The sequence below is a fragment of the Oncorhynchus keta genome, chromosome 35 (genome assembly GCF_023373465.1).
Source record: "Oncorhynchus keta strain PuntledgeMale-10-30-2019 chromosome 35, Oket_V2, whole genome shotgun sequence".
Lineage (NCBI taxonomy): Eukaryota > Metazoa > Chordata > Actinopteri > Salmoniformes > Salmonidae > Oncorhynchus > Oncorhynchus keta.
Window position 1 is genome coordinate 67,681,569 of NC_068455.1, and position 20,141 is coordinate 67,701,709.

At 43.8% G+C, this 20,141-nt stretch overlaps 1 protein-coding gene across 2 annotated transcripts in view; it reads right to left on the reverse strand.

Annotated features, from left to right (window-relative positions):
• The window catches only part of rin1b (Ras and Rab interactor 1b), a 34,732-nt gene extending 29,518 nt beyond the window's left edge, over positions 1-5,214 (reverse strand). For both annotated transcript variants that reach the window (XM_052497373.1, XM_052497371.1), the window contains exon 1: positions 4,965-5,214. The gene's annotated coding sequence lies outside the window, so the exon portion shown is untranslated. The remainder of the gene's footprint in view (positions 1-4,964) is intronic.
• Between the last annotated feature and the right edge of the window lie 14,927 nt (positions 5,215-20,141).

Consider the following 20,141-nt stretch of genomic DNA (forward strand, 5'->3'; position numbering starts at 1 on the left):
CTTGTTGTGTAATGTTTAAGGCCAATGGCCGATGAGCACCGATATGTTTTATCTATAATTTTCCTTCGTAATTTCTCTTCATATGACAAGGACTGAAAAGGATTTGCCAGTAGATTGTCGACTTGATTCATGATGACTGTTAGCTTGCTAGCTACAGATGAAGTCGGAAGTGTACATACACCTCAGCTTTTCACAATTCCTGACATTTAATCCTAGTAAAAATTCCCCGTCTTAGGTCAGTTAGGATCACCACTTATTTTAAGAATGTGAAATGTCAGAACAATAGTAGAGAGAATGATTATTTCAGCTTTTATCTATTTTTGGTAGCATTGCCATTTAATTGTTTAACTTGGGTCATAAGTTTTGGGTAGCCTTCCACAAGCTTCCCACAATAAGTTGGGTGAATTTTGGCCCATTAGTCCTGACAGAGCTGGTGAAACTGAGTCAGGTTTGTAGGCCTCCTTGCTCACACACGCCTTTTCAGTTCTGCCCACAATTTTTCTATGGGATTGAGGTCAAGGCTTTGTGATGGCTGCTCCAATACCTTGACTTTGTTGTCCTTAAGCCATTTTGTCACAACTTTGGAAGTATGCTTGGGCTCATTGTTCATTCTGAAGACCCATTTGCAACAAATATTTAACTTCCTAACTGATGTGTTGAGATGTTGCTTCAGAATATCCACGTTATTTCCTTTCCTCATGATGCCATCTATATTGTGAAGTGCACCAGTCCCTTCTGCAGCAAAGCACCCCCACAACATGATGCTGCCACCATCGTGCTTCACGGTTGGGATGGTGTTGTTCAGCTTGCAAGCCTCCCCCTTTTTCCTCCAAACATAACAATGGTCATTATGGCCAAACAATTATATTTTTGTTTTATTAGACCAGAGGACATTTCTCCAAAATGTACTATCTTTGTCCCCATGTGCAGTTGCAAACCGTAGTCTGGCTTTTTTTATGGCAGCTTTGGAGCAGTGGCTTCTTCCTTGCTGAGTGGCCTTTCAGGTTATGTATATATAGGACTCGTTTTACTGTGGATATCGATACTTTTGTACGTTTCCTCCAGCATCTTCACAAGGTCCTTTGCTGTTGTTCTGGGATTGATCTGCATTTTTTCGCACCAAATTGCGTTCATCTCTAGGAGACAGAACAAGTGTCCTTCCTGAGCAGTATGATGGCTGTGTGGTCCCATAGTGTTTATGCTTGGGTACTATTGTTTGTACAGATTAATGTGGTACCTTCAGGCGTTTGGAGGTCTACAATTTATTTTCTGAGGTCTTGGCTGATTTCTTTTGATTTCCCATGATGTCAAGCAAAGAGGCACTGAGTTTGAAGGTAGGCCTTGAAATACATCCACAGGTACACCTCCAATTGACTCAAATTCTGTCAATTAGCCTATCAGAAGCTTCTAAAGCCATGACATCATTTTCTGGAATTTCCAAGCTGTTTAAAGGCACATCCAACTTAGTGTATGTAAACTTCTGACCCACTGGAATTGTGATACAGTGAATTATAAGTGAAATAATCTGTCTGTAAACAATTGTTGTAAAAATGACTTGTGTCATGCACAAAGTAGATGTCCTAACTGACTTGCCAAAACTATAGTTTGTTAACAAGAAATTTGTGGAGTGGTTGAAAAAGGAGTTTTAATGACTCCAACCAAAGTGTATGGAAACTTCCGACTTCAACTGTAAGATTTTTAAAGTATGATGTTGACACGATCAGTCCAATCAAAACTATGGTAGATATAACCTGATTTGACGGCATTTTATCTGTGGCCAATGACCTTGAGCCTTCTTGGATTGGCACTTCTAATGTAAATTTGTGGCAGCACCCAGGGGGCTTGAATTATTTAGCTCTCCCAATAGATTTTGCAGTTACGTAGTGTCCCCATGAGTGACAATCACGGCGCAGCTAGAGAACATTACCAACCCATACGCTCTGTATTTTCCATTGGCTGCCCCACCACCACAAGAAAGCACTGAGCTAGGCTTGAACACCAGCATTTTGGAGCTGCCTTCCTCAAGAAAGAAAAAAAGAGACCATGTTTGTATGAGGCTCGTCAATGAACAGACGACTTTCGGTCGACCAAGATTTTTTTTCAGATAGTCAGCCTTACTCGACCCCCCCACCACCACCACACCACACACACACACACACACACACAGAGATCCAGAGGGCTGGCCACCCCTCAGAGCCTGATTCCTCTCTAGGTTTCTTCCTAGTGTAACAGTATAACTTTAGACCGTCCCCTGCCCATACCCAGGCGCGAACCAGGGAACCTCTGCACACATCAACAACAGTCACCCACGAAGCATCGTTACCCATCGCTCCACAAAAGCCGCGGCCCTTGCAGAGCAAGGGGAAACACTACTTCAAGGTCTCAGAGCAAGTGACGTCACCGATTGAAACGCTATTTAGCGCGCACCAGCGCTAACTAGCTAGCTATTTCACATCCGTTACACTAGCCACCATCCCTTTACATGCTTGCTCTCTGGGGATTTAGGCTGGGTTTCTGTATAAGCACTTTGTGACAACTGCTGTTGTAAAAATGTCTCTACAAATACATTTGAGTACCTCTCACTGTTAAGCGGTTAGAACAACCAGGCTGCCAGGCGCTTCTGGTAAGAGAGGGAGAAAATAGCCAGCAGGCCTCTTGAGATAAAGTGATGGGTGGAAATGTTCTCAAACCCCCAGTTAATGGATGTTCAGGCCTCTATCTTATGACTACGTCAATGAATAATACTGTGATGGACAGGGTTGGGCTTTAGAGCACTCGTTGAACAAAGTGTTTTTTTAGGGACTACTAAATAATATCAGATGATTTTGACTAGAGTGAGAGGGAATATCATAATGGTTTTCCAGTGTCTATGAAGAAGGTATCAATCCTCACAGAAACAGTTGTGATTCCGTTACTTGGTAAATAAATGTACAGAGGAATCGAGATGGAAAAGCCCTCGACAGTGTCAATGTACCAACTTTTTGTAACCTCCACCTTGTTGAATGAGGAATGCATTTTTAATTGAGCTGCCCTTTTTGGCCAAGTCTGCCTTGGAAGTGGGACTTTCTGGTTAAATAAGGTTCGATTTTTTAAAAATCCAACAACAATCTAACCTAACATAGCAGGCGTAAAAGAAAGGCCTGAAACTAGATCCCCCTACATACTAGTCTTAAGGAGAAGAAAATAAACTGCCAGGGGAGGTTCTCTTCTGCACTGTTCAACCAATCCAGTAAATGTGGAGGAGGAGTTAAGACAGTGTTGCCTTGTTAACGTCCAAAAGCGAAGGTGGCATCAAAGGCTCTCTTTCCATTTCTAATAAAAACCGGAACATCCGGTTGTTGGGGACTCGGCAGAGGCAGCTAACAATCTTACAATAGCAATTGGCTCTCCATCTACAGTGGTGGGTGTGACACCAGCCATGGCTATGATGACATCATCAGTAGGTGACAGTGGGTTTGCCATACTGTGTGTGAGGCACCACTTGTATAAAAACAACAGACTGCTCATTACCACATTACTGTCTGTGTGTGTGTGTGTGTGATCAACGTCATGCCTTTTCACTCTGCTACCACACTCACACTCCACTCCCACTAAACAGGCTGGGATGAAACCCCATCCTCCACCATTACACACACACACACACACACACACACACACACACACACACACACACACACACACACACACACACACACACACACACACACACACACACACACACACACACACACACACACACACACACACACACACAGGGGATGACATGCCTCCCCCTAAATTAACATAACATCAACCGTCACATTCACTCTTCATATGACATACACCATGTGACAAATGCCCAATATGGCTCACTTATGGGTTTTAAAATGACTTTTTGGCCAACATAGTGATGTTTCACACCATGATGCAGAGTAAAAACCTTTTCAACCACATCAAATGTCCATGGATTTGTATAGCAACGATAGAGCAGTGGAAGGAGGCCCTCCCACGCAGACAGGCAGGTTGGAGGAGACGAGGATGGCAGGCACTCTGCTAAACTTATGTAACAATCCAATCATGTGAGATTACACTCTGATGTACCCTGTGAACAGAGCTAATAGGCAGTCTGAAATGGCACCCTATTCCCTACATAGCGCACTACTTTTGACCAGGACCCACCCATAGGGCTCTGGTCGAAAGTAGTCCACTAATAGAGGGAATATGGTGCCATTTGGGACGGCAATGTAGTGCACTTTAGGATGCCAATAAGAAGGCAGACAATAGCCATACTAACTGACTGTCACTGAGCGTCCAAACTGATTGCTTGTATTCAATGAAATAAAGTTTGTAACCCTGGGAGTGATTTGCACCAATCTTTTTGTTTTCTATCTGTCTTGCTTTATTTGGTAACCAACCCAGCAACAGATTGCTTTAATTTGGTCATTTATTTACAGCTACTTAGTTGTTGATTAATATAACTCCTACCTTCTGAAATATTCTTATACCTAATCTATAAGAAGCATTCAGGGGACACCGGTCTGGATCTACATACCTGTGTGCTGTCAGACAGTTATTTCCGGAATTTTCTCAAATGATGACAATAGCAAAAAAAAACAACCAACATCAATTATTTGATATGACTCACAGATGATTATGGTGGCCTGTAGCTAAAGTTAGATAGCAGAAATGTAGGCTAAGTGACCGGAAACGCTGTTTACACCAAAACAATTACCGCCAACACAACTTGAAATCTCGGGGGATGAAGATAAGGAAAATAACGGATCTTGACCACGAAGAAGAAAAAGAGAGAGCAATATCATTACACCCCGGAATGATTCGCGTGGCAGTTCCGACTGATTTAGTTCCGAGTGGCCAAATTACCAATTCCCCGCAATTTATCTTTCTAAATGACAGATCTACCACTTCAGGTGATTTCCAACGAGCTGTTCAAAAGCGCCCCCACATAATTAAATTAGTCTACTTACCTTTTTCTATTTCCTCTTTTCCTCTTCTTTAAGATGCTAACTTGATGTGCGTCCTTTCTTGTTCAGTTAAAAATCCACGGGATTTGGGGATGCAGACAACTGTGACATGCCCTTCGGGAGAACGCCCCTCTTTCAGTGACATTCTGTGAATTCCCTTTTCAGGAATGCGCCGTGGTATGACAGCGCAAAGACTTCTGCAAAAGCATCCTGGAGTGATTCAGTATTCCCCCCACGGACGGACTGTTCCCCCAAAGGTCCGCTCAAACAATTTTGTCACCCCCTCATTCTCTCTCTTTAGTAGTATACTAGTAAAATATCTGCCATGTCCTGTACTTATGATTATGCCTATACTTTTAACTGTAGGTGGTTGGCTATTGAGGCAATATATATCATCATTATTTCAGTAAAGATATAAATTATGACTATTTTCCTCTTAGAATTCTAACTATATGTAGACTACCCTGGGCCGTTGCAGAGAATGGAGAGAGAACAATTATTACAGTATCATGTCTTTCAGGACCTCGTTTGTCTCCTAGAACAGATTGGAGCAATATGGACATGTTTAGGTTGTTATGTTGTTGATTTTGAGAAATTAGGTAACACAACACAAGTAATTGTGGACACACGCATGCATTATTTAAACGTGTTTGGATTAATTTATGGACGCATACATTACTTTAGAAATGTCCACTCATCTGAAGTTGATTATGCATAGTACTGCAGGGAGAAAGGAAAAGTCGCGTCGAACTCTGAGGCCTTTTCTCAATTGAAAGCTTCTTCTTCTTTTGAAAAAGGGCAGACATTTTACAGATCATTTAGTTTTGACGTGTGCATGCTTTTCTCCTCCCCCCAAAACAAAAGCTGATTCAAAGGGGATGTCGGAGATTAAAATGTATTTCATGGAAGAACTCAGGTAGGATACACATAACTAACTATCCTCAATGAAAGGTGGCTATCGAGGAGGGGAGGACGCGCTTCTGTTCGCCAACTAACGAATTGATATCTCCTCGACCACTTAACGGTTTCCGGGTCACAGAGGAAAGCAAACGGAGGAAAGAAGGTGGAGGACGGTATTTTACCAATGAGAAAAGACTAGAAGTAGGTATGAAGCAGATACTGTACCAAGACTAGAGCACTGCGCACATTGCGCTTTTGGAAACGTGCGTAATGGGTAGATTACACCTTGTCATTCCTCATCCATCCGCTGGAGGTCACCATAGGCCACATTTAAGACACATGGTATTGTAATTGGAATGGCTAGACTCTACAGCCCTCAAACTCAACTCTGGACCTCGAAGCCAGTTCCATTGCATTTTTTTCCCATTTTTACCCTCTAATAAGGGACTCATTTAAACCTAGGACACCAGGTGTGTGCAATTAATTATCAGGTAGAACAGAAAACCAGCAGGCTCCGAACCTCGTAGGGTAGGAGTTAAACACCCCTGCTCTACAGTATATAAAGCATTATGTGAATTCAACAGCTGTATGATATTCTTACCTTTACCTGTAAGTGGATGAGTATTGAATACGTTTCTATAAACCAATAAGGGTGCCATGTACACATGTAACAACATATGGATAAGATATTGTTTCTTTTTAATCTTCGTAAAACAAAACAAATGAACCTCCAGTTAGATCCCGATGTTAGAAATAATGTTGTGTCCAACAGTAGACTCTCCCTGGGTTTGTGCCATGATAGGACAGACCCAGGCCCTGGGATCACATCTCAATACTATCTCTCATTCCTCCTGAAGTGTACTCTCAATCACTACTTCCCAGAAATCTAAAAGCATTGGATTGGTGGAGGCATGGGCTGTTAAAAGTTCCCACCATCATTTGTATATCAGTCTTAAGTCAGTGTAGGGAAGTGAACAAGTGCACACTTCAGGAGAAAGGAGAGATTATTGGGACGCGCTCCCTTTCTCTCCTCCCCTTCACTGCCATGAGATCACTCTGGGCTTTATATCCACTGAATGGAAAAAGAACCAGCTTGATGTTTGACACACCCACGGATGCTCACACACACACAACAGCTGGGGAACCAAACACAGCAACCCTGTTATTAATTAGTGAGCTGGAGTTGACAGATAGCAAGAAGATCTCATAGTTCCCTTGAAATTCCACGTACTATGGATTAACGTTTATTTTTGAGGCATTAAATCCATGTGTTTTATTGGGTTAATTCCATGTGTTTACAGGGTTAATTCCATGTAGTTACAGGGTTAATTCCATGTGTTTACAGGGTTAATTCCATGTGGTTACAGGGTTAATTCCATGTGGTTACAGGGTTATTTCCATGTGGTTACAGGGTTAATTCCATGTGTTTACAGGGTTAATTCCATGTGGTTACAGGGTTAATTCCATGTGGTTACAGGGTTAATTCCATGTGTTTACAGGGTTAATTCCATGTAGTTACAGGGTTAATTCCATGTGGTTTACAGGGTTAATTCCATGTGTTTACAGGGTTAATTCCATGTGTTTACAGGGTTAATTCCATGTGGTTACAGGGTTAATTCCATGTGGTTACAGGGTTAATTCCATGTGGTTAGAGGGTTAATTCCATGTGGTTACAGGGTTAATTCCATATGTTTACAGGGTTAATTCCATGTGGTTACAGGGTTAATTCCATGTGTTTACAGGGTTAATTCCATGTGGTTACAGGGTTAATTCCATGTGTTTACAGGGTTAATTCCATGTGTTTACAGGGTTAATTCCATGTGGTTACAGGGTTAATTCCATGTTACAGGGTTATTCCATGGGTTAATTCCATGTGTTTACAGGGTTAATTCCATGTGTTTACAGGGTTAATTCCATGTGTTTACAGGGTTAATTCCATGTGTTTACAGGGTTAATTCCATGTGGTTACAGGGTTAATTCCATGTGGTTACAGGGTTAATTCCATGTGTTTACAGGGTTAATTCCATGTGGTTACAGGGTTAATTCCATGTGTTTACAGGGTTAATTCCATGTGTTTACAGGGTTAATTCCATGTGGTTACAGGGTTAATTCCATGTGGTTACAGGGTTAATTCCATGTGGTTACAGGGTTAATTCCATGTGTTTACAGGGTTAATTCCATGTGTTTACAGGGTTAATTCCATGTGGTTACAGGGTTAATTCCATGTGTTTACAGGGTTAATTCCATGTGTTTACAGGGTTAATTCCATGTGGTTACAGGGTTAATTCCATGTGGTTACAGGGTTAATTCCATGTGGTTACAGGGTTAATTCCATGTGGTTACAGGGTTAATTCCATGTGTTTACAGGGTTAATTCCATGTGGTTACAGGGTTAATTCCATGTGTTTACAGGGTTAATTCCATGTGGTTACAGGGTTAATTCCATGTGTTTACAGGGTTAATTCCATGTGTTTACAGGGTTAATTCCATGTGGTTACAGGGTTAATTCCATGTGGTTACAGGGTTAATTCCATGTGTTTACAGGGTTAATTCCATGTGGTTACAGGGTTAATTCCATGTGGTTACAGGGTTAATTCCATGTGTTTACAGGGTTAATTCCATGAAACAACTCAAAGGTTAACAGTTTAGGCACTCATTTCGAGTGGTTAAGGTTAGGACTATTGTTTGGGGAAGGCTTAAAACTAAATAATGAGTGCATCATTATAATGAGTACATACACACAACGAGGTGGAAGAACAAAGTCTCTGTCTCTCTGTAATGACAGGAATATTGCTCACGTCAAATTCAATAAGAGGTTTGAGGGTAAGATGAGGATGTTCTACTGCAGCGGTTCAGGCTATACTGGGTGTGGATCCCAAATGGCACCCTATTCCCTATGTAGTGTACTACTTTTGACCAGACATCTATGAGCCGACATAGGACACCGATTCTGAGATCTACTTGGGAAATCAAATCAAATCAAATCAAATCAACTTTTATTTGTCACATACACATGGTTAGCAGATGTTAAATGCGAGTGTAGCGAAATGCTTGTGCTTCTAGTTCCGACAATGCAGTGATAACCAACAAGTAATCTAACTAACAATTCCAAAACTACTGTCTTATACACAGTGTAAGGGGATAAGGAACATGTACATAAGGATATATGAATGAGTGATGGTACAGAGCAGCATACAGTAGATGGTTCGAGTACAGTATATACATATGAGATGAGTGTGTTACAAAGTAAACAAAGTGGCATAGTTAAAGTGGCTAGTGATACATGTGTTACATAAGGATGCAGTCGATGATGTAGAGTACAGTATATACATATGCATATGAGATGAATAATGTAGGGTAAGTAACATTATATAAGGTAGCATTGTTTAAAGTGGCTAGTGATATATTTACATAATTCCCATCAATTCCCATTATTAAAATGGCTGGAGTTGGGTCAGTGTCAATGACAGTGTGTTGGCAGCAGCCACTCAATGTTAGTGGTGGCTGTTTAACAGTCTGATGGCCTTGAGATAGAAGCTGTTTTTCAGTCTTTCCCAGCTTTGATGCACCTGTACTGACCAGGGCCTTCTGGATGATAGCGGGGTTAACAGGCAGTGGTTACAGTGGTTGATGTCCTTGATGATCTTTATGGCCTTCCTGTAACAACGGGTGGTTAGGTGTCCTGGTTTACAGGGTTTTCCGGTGATGCGTTTGCAGTCCTCACTACCCTCTGTTTACAGGGTTACGGTTGATGGGCGGAGCAGTTGTTTACCAGGGGTTAATTCCAGGATGCTCTCGAGGGTGCATCCTGTAGAAGTTTGGGTTTTTGGTGACAAGGGTTAATTTCTTCAGCCTCCTGAGGTTGAATAGGCGCTGTGTTTACAGGACGCTGTCATGTGTGAGTGGACCAATTCCAGTTTGTCTGTGATGTTATTCCATGAGGAACTTAAAACTAGCTACAGGGTTCTCCATGTGTTTACTGTTCCATCCATGTGTTTACAGGGTTGTTCCATCTGCTGTTTTCCATGTGTTTACAGGGTTCATCTCCATGTAGTTTTGTTACGTTCCATGTGTTTACAGGGTTATTTTCCTGACAGGGTTACACTCCATGTGGTTACAGGGTTACCTCCATCCCTGTTTAGGGTTAATTCGTTGTTGGTAATCAAGCCTACCACTGTTGTTACAGGGCAAACTTCCATGATTGAGTTAGCGTGGTTAATTCCAGTGTGGGTGAACAGGGAGTACAGGAGAGGGTTCAGGCACCCTTGTGGGGCCCCCAGTGTTAATTCCATGTGGGGAGGTTAAGATGTTGTTGCCTACCCTCACCACCAGGGTTAATTCCATGTCAGGTTCCAGTACCCAGTTCCATGTGGTTACAGGGTCGAGATTCCAGGGTCTACAGGGTTAATTCCATGTGCTTGGAGGGTTACTATGGTGTTAATTCCATGCTGTTTACAGAACAGCATTGTTCACATAGGTATTCCATCTTGTTACAGGGTTAATTCCATGGGCAGTGTTAATTGTGGTTACAGGGTTAATTCCATGTGGAGGGTTAATTTGGGGTTAAGCAGTTAATTCCATGTGGGTCTAGGGTTAATTCCATGTGTTTGGAGGTGATATTCCATGTAGTCTTCAAAGCACTTCATGTGTTTACAGGGTTAATTCCAGTGTTACAGGGTTAATTCCATGTTTACAGGGTTAATTTCTTGGGAACAGGGAACAATGGTTGGCAGGGTTAATTCCATGTGGGAACAGTTAGACTGGTATAGGGATTCCATTGAAGGGTTATTCCATGTGTTGACAGCGTTAAAACACAAACAACCAGCTGGTTAACAGTTTAGGCACTAAGGCGCGAGCTGGGGATGGTTGGGCCTGCATTGTTTGGGGAAGGCTTAAAACGTATAAATGTCTTACTCACCTCGGTTGCAGTGAAGGAGGTGGAAGAACAAAGTTTCTGTTGCAGGCCTGTAATGGCACTGAATATTGTCCTCAAAGCGGGCAAAAGAGTTTTTAGTCTGCCTGGGAGATGAGGATGTTCACTGGTTGTGGTTCAGGCTAAGGCAAGGGTGTGGGGATGGACCCTATTCCGTGTATGTGTGTGTGTGTGCGTGTGACCAGACATCTATGAGTGTGTAGGTGTGTGATTCTGAGATCTACTGTGGTGTGTGTGTTGTGTGGTTGTGTGTGTGAAGGCAAGGTGTGTGTGTGGGGATGGTGTGTGTGTGTGTGTGTGTGTGCACATAACTCTGTGTGTGTGTGTGTCGGTGTGTGTGCACTCATGTCTGTATGTGTAATTGTTTCAGTAATTTTTGTGTCTGAGGGCTACTTGAGACATTTCCATCCACATTTATGGACTGTAACTCATTATTAGTCATCACACTGTGCCACCTTGAATAATATATACACTTAGACATTATACACAATTCACAATACACTTTAAAATACACACATGCTCTAGACACTGTATGAAGAGTTTAGCTCTAAAATGCTAAATCCACCCGTTTCTCACATTGTGCTTTTTTGTCAGAAATGATTGCTTATGGGTAACTTTATGTGTGTGTAAAATATTACTGTTCTCAGATTTTAAAATCATAGATTTTAGATTCCTATGCTTTTAGGGGAATGAAAATGTGTTTTTCTGCTAAATGCTATGTATCCATTGTTTAGCTGGATTGGAATGCTGGTATCCTGTATATTTATTTGACTGTGATATGTGGTTGTGTCACCTAGCTGTCGCTCTGGATAAGATCATCTGCTAAGTGATAAAGATGTCAAATGTAGATGTTTTACATCCAGATCTCATATTATTGTATTGAACTATTTATTTTGTACGTTTTTAAATATTCATTTCACAAATGTCTCATTTGTACATTTCTTTATTACAATAAAAATGTAGTTATTAGTTACATTTGACTGTGTAAAACCTAGCAGTCCTACTTATGTCTCTGAGAATGAGATGGATATAGCATTGAGCAACAAAAAAAATCTGGATTATTTGTCTCTCTGAAATGAAACCATCAGGTGTTTAAACAAATACATGGGAAACTGTTGAGCGTGAAAAACCCTGCGGCGTAAGCAGTTCTTGACACAAACCGGTGCGCCTGGCACCTACAACCGTAACATAAATCCTTCTTTAACCTGTCTCCTCCCCTCCATCTACACTGATTGAAGTGGATTTAACAGGTGATCTCAATAAGGAATCATAGCTTTCACCTGGATTCACCTGGTCAGTCTATGTCATGCCAGTGAATACTTAAAGAAGTATTGTGAATTCCAGTGAATCCCCCCCCCCACTTATTTCTGTATTTGGGTACATGTGTGTGGGCCCTGGCATGCAGTCTCCCTCAGGGCAAGCAGAAAGCGGAGACAGGACACACACACATATATGCGCATACACACACATATTCAAGCACACACACACATGCGTGTCCACACTGTGTGTGTTGTGTGAGTGGGTGTGTCAGCAGCAGGGGAGTGACTCAGTGACACTTGTAGTCCAGTGTAGCTGACACCTTGTCACTTCTACAGTGTGTGTCCTGTCTACATCTCCTCTCACTGAGTCACTGCTGCAGCTCCATAGCATGATAGCCACTGGCTGTCCGGATAGACGAGCATCCCTGTCAGTGTGTGTTTGTGTGTTTCTCCAGAATAATGTTTGATATAGATCTGTCAGTTAATCCTCAGTTAACCCAGTTAACCCTCTCTCTATCCCCCAGTATCAAATGGAGAGTGTTGACCTCTACTGATGCTCTACTGATGCTCTCTCTCTGTGTGTGTGTGTGTGTGTGTGTGTGTGTGTGTGTGTGTGTGTGTGTGTGTGTGTGTGTGTGTGTGTGTGTGTGTGTGTGTGTGTGTGTGTGTGTGTGTGTGTGTGTGTGTGTGTGTGTGTGTGTGTGTGTGTGTGTGTGTGTGTGTGTGTGTGTCAGTCAGGCAAGCGACTGATGGGAAATCTAACCAAAAAACATGATTGTGACATGTTGGGGTAATCCCTGTGCCACTACATCCAGCCAGCCAGCCATCACCAAATTAATCTGACAGAGTATGCCTAGATAAAACACAGCCTGAACTACAGTAATGCAAAATCATTAAAAAAGAAATTGCATATTTGCATGACAGTTACAGCTGTATAATCTCTCCCACATTAATTTCACCCTACTCAGAGAGCGAGAGAGAGATTTTCAATTAAAATTTAAAAAATTCCGGTGAGGAATCTTCTTGTGTAGGTATTTAGAGGAATACTGGCACAATGTGCTTCTTTACTGAATCCTTTAGTGTCCCAAATAGCACCCTATTCCCTATATAGTGCACTACTGTCGACCAGAGCCCTGTGAATACTTGATGAATACAGGCCCTGCTGTAGAAAATAAGACCACTTTCAGATTCGGTCTACAGAGCAAAATAAGGCCTTCTTCTCATCTGCTGATCTCGGATCAGGTTCCACCTGTCCATGTAACGCTATTCATTATGATATAAAGGGCTAAACTAAATCAGCACTCATACTCTGCTTGATGAATACAGGCCCTGCAGTAGTGAATAGGGTTCCTTGACTGTGATCACAACACACACAGTGCCTGTGTGGTCATATTTCCTTTAAGAGGGCTGTTCAGGCCAAGACAATGGACGACAACATGCAAATATTTACCCTTTTAATGAGGGCATGGCTGCCTGGAAGAGTGGCACACACACACACACACACACACACACACACACACACACACACACACACACACACACACACACACACACACACACACACACACACACACACACACACACACACACACACACACACACACACACACACACACACACACACACACACACACAGAGAGAGAGAGAGGGGGGTTAGGGGATGTCTGAACAAAAACCCATTGGAGGGGGAACAACCCCCATTCAGCTGCCGTAAGGAGGGGGGAATGGAGAGAGGCTCAGAAAGAGAGAGAGAGTTCTTTAATGTCAATAGGGAATCAAATTACACATCGACACACAAAAAAACTTGACCCCCCTAACCCCCAAACTCAGCGCCCCCATCCTACATATCCCCTTCGTTTTCAAAATCCCACCAACCCTAAATTCGTCCATGGCGGACAGCTACAAAGACTCCCCTGATCCTACGTACTCCCCATTTGATAACACAGTGCTTTTATCAGGGTATAGAATGACATACTTTCACTGGAACCCTATACAGACACACAGAGAGAGGGAGAGGGACAGAGAGATAGAAAGAGAGGGGAGGAGAGTGAGAAGGAGGGGAGGAGAGGAGGGAGGGAGAGAGAGAGAGAGGAGAGAGAAACAGAGAGACACAACAGAAACAGGGAGAGGGTGAGAGATAGAGGGAAAGAGAGTAAGAGAGAGAGAAAGGGAGAGAGAGAGAGACTTTGATAAGAGCTGTAGGGTTCCCGTCCGATGGGCCATTCGTTCTCTCTGTGGGCCGGTTGAGGTATCGACGCAACGGATGACAGTGAAGCCGTTATTAGCTTTGTGAGGAGCTGGTAACACAAGATGTTGCTGCTCAGGGAGTCAGTAACAGCAAGTTGTTGGGTAGAGAGAGCTTTTCCTAGTAAAGACACACACACACACACACACACACACACACACATCGTGATTTTTGAAATCTCTATAAACTTGTAAACTTTGCAACCTCAGCCAATGCAAACCTGCTAGACTTTCTTTCCTACCAACAGCTGTGGGCTAGTTAAAGTGAAGGGTCATGAATCTATATGATGAAACTCCTCCCAGACAGTAGCCTACAGAGCACAAACCATAATAATAATAATAATAACTCTACAGAACAGGCCATGTCTGAGACCCAAATGGCACCCTATTCCCTATCTAGTGCACTACTACCATATAAGCCCTGGTCAAAAACAGTGCACTATGTAGGGAATAGAGTGCCATTTGAGCTGCAGCCCAGTCTAGCCTGAACAGCTGTCTCTGGTACAAACATGACTCTTTAGCAGTCCAGCTCCCGCTAGCCGGTTCCCAGATCTTTTTGTGCGGTTTTACCAACTCCTAATGATCTGGGATCAGGGCCCATATCCACAAAGCGTCTCATAGTAGGAGTGCTGATCTACGAACAGGTCGATCCCCCCAACCATGTAATCATATTCATAATGATCCAAATAGCAAAACAGATCCTAGATCAGCACTCCTACTTGGAGACACTTTGAGAATATGGTCCATGGTCCCAAATTAATTGGCAAGACAGCACATACAAATTTGGGATGAGGCTATAAGGAGGTGACCTGCTAAAGAGTCATGTCTATACCGGAGATAGCTGTGAAGACGTATGGCCTGTGAAGTTATTATTTAATAAGGTCGTTTGGCTGTGGGCTGTATGATTCATACCCTGGCCTCTGCTATAATGAGTAATCAGCTCCCAGTCATCTCCCACCAAGATTGACACAGTTAGTTTCCCAAATGGCACCCTATTCCCTAAATAGTGTACTAGGAACCTGTTTGACAGTAGTGCACTATTTCTGGAATACTTCCATTTGGGACATACCCAGCGACTGTATGGAATCAGAGTGCAGGGCAGATGCTTTCAAGCCTCCTCCTCCTCCTCATCCTCCTCCTCCTCCTCCTCCTCATCCTCCTCCTCTTCCTCACAGGCAAATCCTTCAACAGCTCCTTCTCTTTATGCAGTGCTGCTGCCTCCACTGTGTCTAAGTATCTGTACCAAATGGCACCCTATTCCCTATGTAATGCACTACATTACAAAGGCCTCTGGTCAAAAGTGGTGCCATATGTAGGGAATAGGGTGCCGTTTGGGAGGCCGTCTATCACGACGCCCCTCACGAGGACTATACGTACTGCCGTCGTCAATTGAACTTAGTTACTGGACGATAAGCTAAGTTGAGAGGATAGATAGCCTCCGAAGAAATAAGCTGCCTGCCTTGCATGCGTGCCTCTGGTCTCTCTGTGTGAGGGGAGAGGGCGTTGTGTGTGTGTGCGATTGTCTGCGTGAGGCTGGCAAGAGGGGGCGTTAGCAGAAAACACAGAGCTCTGAGAAATGACAGTTTGAAAGATTTGTTATCGCCAAGACTGTGTGCTGTGTGTCCTATGGCTTGCTGACTCTCTCTTTTTAAATCTTCTCTCACTCTTATCTCTTCTTTTCTTACTCTCCCCCTTCCCTCTCTCTTTCTCTCGCTCTGTGCCCCCTCCTTCCCCATCATTGTCTCCTCAAAATCCCTCCTCTCCTCTTCGACGGTCCTCCCTCCAGATTTCACCATAATTTTCTCATCTGTTTGCTCATTTGCATCTTATTTAAAAGTATTTCACTCTCTTCTTCAACTGCCTTTTTTTATTTCTATCGCTCACATTAATGTGTGTGTGAGTGTGTGTGTGTGTTTGTGTATGTCTCTTCTAATCTAATCTTCTGATGTAATCTAATCTAATCTGTGTGTGTGTGTGTGTGTGCACGTGTCACTGTCAGTGTGTGAAGTTGTTTATTCAGAGTTTTCTTATCTTCTCCAGCTATCTTCCCCCACACAAGTTTCTGGTGTCCTCTTGATGTGTGAACTAATGTGTTCGGTCACAGAGCCACGGACCTCAGCCCACTTCAATCACTGACGGAAACAAAAACATTTGCAGCCACTTGAATCCCCTGAAGCTACTGTTCTTAACTCAGTTCTAACTGAGTCTCATCTAGTCTCTCTCCCACACACTGACCCTGGCTGTCTACCACACACACTGACCCTGGCTGTCTACCACACACACTGACCCTGGCTGTCTACCACACACACTGACCCTGGCTGTCTACCACACACACTGACCCACCATACCACCTGGGTTCAAACAGTATTGGATATATTTTCAAATTATTCAAATACTGAGCCATATAAACTCAGTCAAGCACAGATTACGTATTTGAAAGGAAACAAATGGTGTTTGAACCCATGACTGACTGATACACCATCACAACCACCTACCACCGGCAGCAGGAGGGAGTGAGGGTAGCAACGGTAATGAAAAATATTTTAATAACAATTTTAGTAAATGCAACTGTTGGACAATGGATGAAAATACTCCACATTTCTAAAATGTGTATAATCCATCAGATATTGACTGAATTATAGCACATAAAACATTTTACTGGCACTGACAAATACATAGTAGAGTTCGTGGATTTTTGGTGGCAATTCACGTATTTATTGTAAAATGTAACTTTGTTATGCCCTCATATATGTTCTAATGGTATCAGGTATTACATTTATTATTTTTGATGTTAAAATAAAGAAAGTTATATATTTGCGTAATTTGCATAAATACAATAGGGAAATTTGCATACATTAACACATTAACATAAAGTGGTGGGTGGAACAGGGCTGAAACCACTAAAACTTGCTCTGTGTAGGCCTACTTCCACCCACCTGCTCTGTCGAGGCCTACTTCCACCCACCTGCTCTGTCGAGGCCTACTTCCACCCACCTGCTCTGTCGAGGCCTACTTCCACTCACCTGCTCTGTCGAGGCCTACTTCCACTCACCTGCTCTGTCTAGGCCTACTTCCACCCACCTGCTCTGTCTAGGCCTACTTCCACCCACCTGCTCTGTCGAGGCCTACTTCCACCCACCTGCTCTGTCTAGGCCTACTTCCACTCACCTGCTCTGTCTAGGCCTACTTCCACTCACCTGCTCTGTCTAGGCCTACTTCCACTCACCTGCTCTGTCGAGGCCTACTTCCACTCACCTGCTCTGTCTAGGCCTACTTCCACTCACCTGCTCTGTCTAGGCCTACTTCCACTCACCTGCTCTGTCGAGGCCTACTTCCACTCACCTGCTCTGTCGAGGCCTACTTCCACTCACCTGCTCTGTCTAGGCCTACTTCCACTCACCTGCTCTGTCTAGGCCTACTTCCACCCACCTGCTCTGTCTAGGCCTACTTCCACTCACCTGCTCTGTCTAGGCCTACTTCCACTCACCTGCTCTGTCTAGGCCTACTTCCACCCACCTGCTCTGTCTAGGCCTACTTCCACTCACCTGCTCTGTCTAGGCCTACTTCCACTCACCTGCTCTGTCTAGGCCTACTTCCACTCACCTGCTCTGTCTAGGCCTACTTCCACCCACCTGCTCTGTCTAGGCCTACTTCCACCCACCTGCTCTGTCTAGGCCTACTTCCACCCACCTGCTCTGTCTAGGCCTACTTCCACTCACCTGCTCTGTCTAGGCCTACTTCCACTCACCTGCTCTGTCTAGGCCTACTTCCACCCACCTGCTCTGTCTAGGCCTACTTCCACCCACCTGCTCTGTCTAGGCCTACTTCCACCCACCTGCTCTGTCTAGGCCTACTTCCACTCACCTGCTCTGTCTAGGCCTACTCCACTCACCTGCTCTGTCTAGGCCTACTTCCACTCACCTGCTCTGTCGAGGCCTACTTCCACCCACCTGCTCTGTCTAGGCCTACTTCCACCCACCTGCTCTGTCTAGGCCTACTTCCACCCACCTGTTCTGTCTAGGCCTACTTCCACTCACCTGTTCTGTCTAGGCCTACTTCCACTCACCTGCTCTGTCTAGGCCTACTTCCACCCACCTGCTCTGTCTAGGCCTACTTCCACTCACCTGCTCTGTCTAGGCCTACTTCCACTCACCTGCTCTGTCTAGGCCTACTTCCACTCGCCTGCTCTGTCGAGGCCTACTTCTACCCACCTGCTCTGTCGAGGCCTACTTCCACCCACCTGCTCTGTCTAGGCCTACTTCCACTCACCTGCTCTGTCTAGGCCTACTTCCACTCACCTGCTCTGTCTAGGCCTACTTCCACTCACCTGCTCTGTCTAGGCCTACTTCCACTCACCTGCTCTGTCTAGGCCTACTTCCACTCACCTGCTCTGTCTAGGCCTACTTCCACTCACCTGCTCTGTCTAGGCCTACTTCCACTCACCTGCTCTGTCTAGGCCTACTTCCACCCACCTGCTCTGTCTAGGCCTACTTCCACTCACCTGCTCTGTCTAGGCCTACTTCCACTCACCTGCTCTGTCTAGACATCCACATAAATTACTGCTGTTGTCACGTTCTGTTGCATAATTCAACAAGTGTCAATAGCAGGATACCCTCCGATTAAAAATCAACACGCTTGGCTCTAGATTACACTTGTCTAAACATTCTTTACATTGTTTGAGAGATCAGACATAATATCACTATAATCCGAGTGTTCATTTTCAGAAGTTGCTTTAATTTCAGTGCATCTAATTTGTAAACATTTCAACTGTATTAAATTAGAACTTTTTCCAATTTCACAAAATAAGGTTCTCTTCTCGTTCTTGTGATGTAAGTATTGAGTATTCTCCGACAAAGCTTTAGCGTTCTTATAGAGGTAACAGAAAAATGATGTATAGGGAAATGGTTCCAATTGTTTTTCCACCATTCAGGCTTAAATCTCTCCAGGACAAGGTGACTTTTATCAATAGGTAGATCCAGACCCAGATCCAGATCCAGACCCAGATCCAGACACAGATCCAGACCCAGATCCAGATCCAGACCCAGATCCAGACCCAGATCCAGACACAGATCCAGACCCAGATCCAGACACAGATCCAGACCCAGATCCAGACCCAGATCCAGACCCAGATCCAGACCCAGACCCAGATCCAGACCCAGATCCAGACCCAGACCCAGACCCAGATCCAGACCCAGACCCAGACCCAGACACAGACCCAGACACAGATCCAGATCCAGACCCAGATCCAGACACAGATCCAGATCCAGATCCAGACCCAGACCCAGATCCAGACACAGATCCAGACCCAGCTCTCCAAACTGCACTGGTAAAAGTGAAGCGTTCAGTAGAGCGAAAGAGAACATTATCAGGTACTCATGTTATTTAATCCCCGACAAAGCTTTAGCGTTCTTTTGATGCTAACTGTAACACTCATGGTGGGTAACAAAGGTTCAATGTTGAAGGTAAAGGGTGCAATTTGGGATGAAACCACTATTTTCAGTGTTCCGACTGAATTTTGTTAGATCATCGCGGTGTGACAAGGGCCTCAATGTTTGGAGAAGTTCACTATCTCTCTCTGTCTCTCTCTCTTTCTCCTTCTCTATTATCCTGTGTTTCTGTTTAAATGTTTTCTGTGTGTCTCCTCATTCTCTGTTTGTGTATATCTGTGTGTGCATGTTTTTTCTTCCATTTTGTCTGTGTGTGTGTGCGTGTGTGTGTGTGTGTGTGCTTGTTTTTAAAAATATCTAGTATGTCTTGATCATGGGAGGTTGGAAGAGGTTTTGTTTGCGTCCCAAATGGCACCATATTCCTTATAGGCCATGGTCAAAATAAGTGCACTAAATAG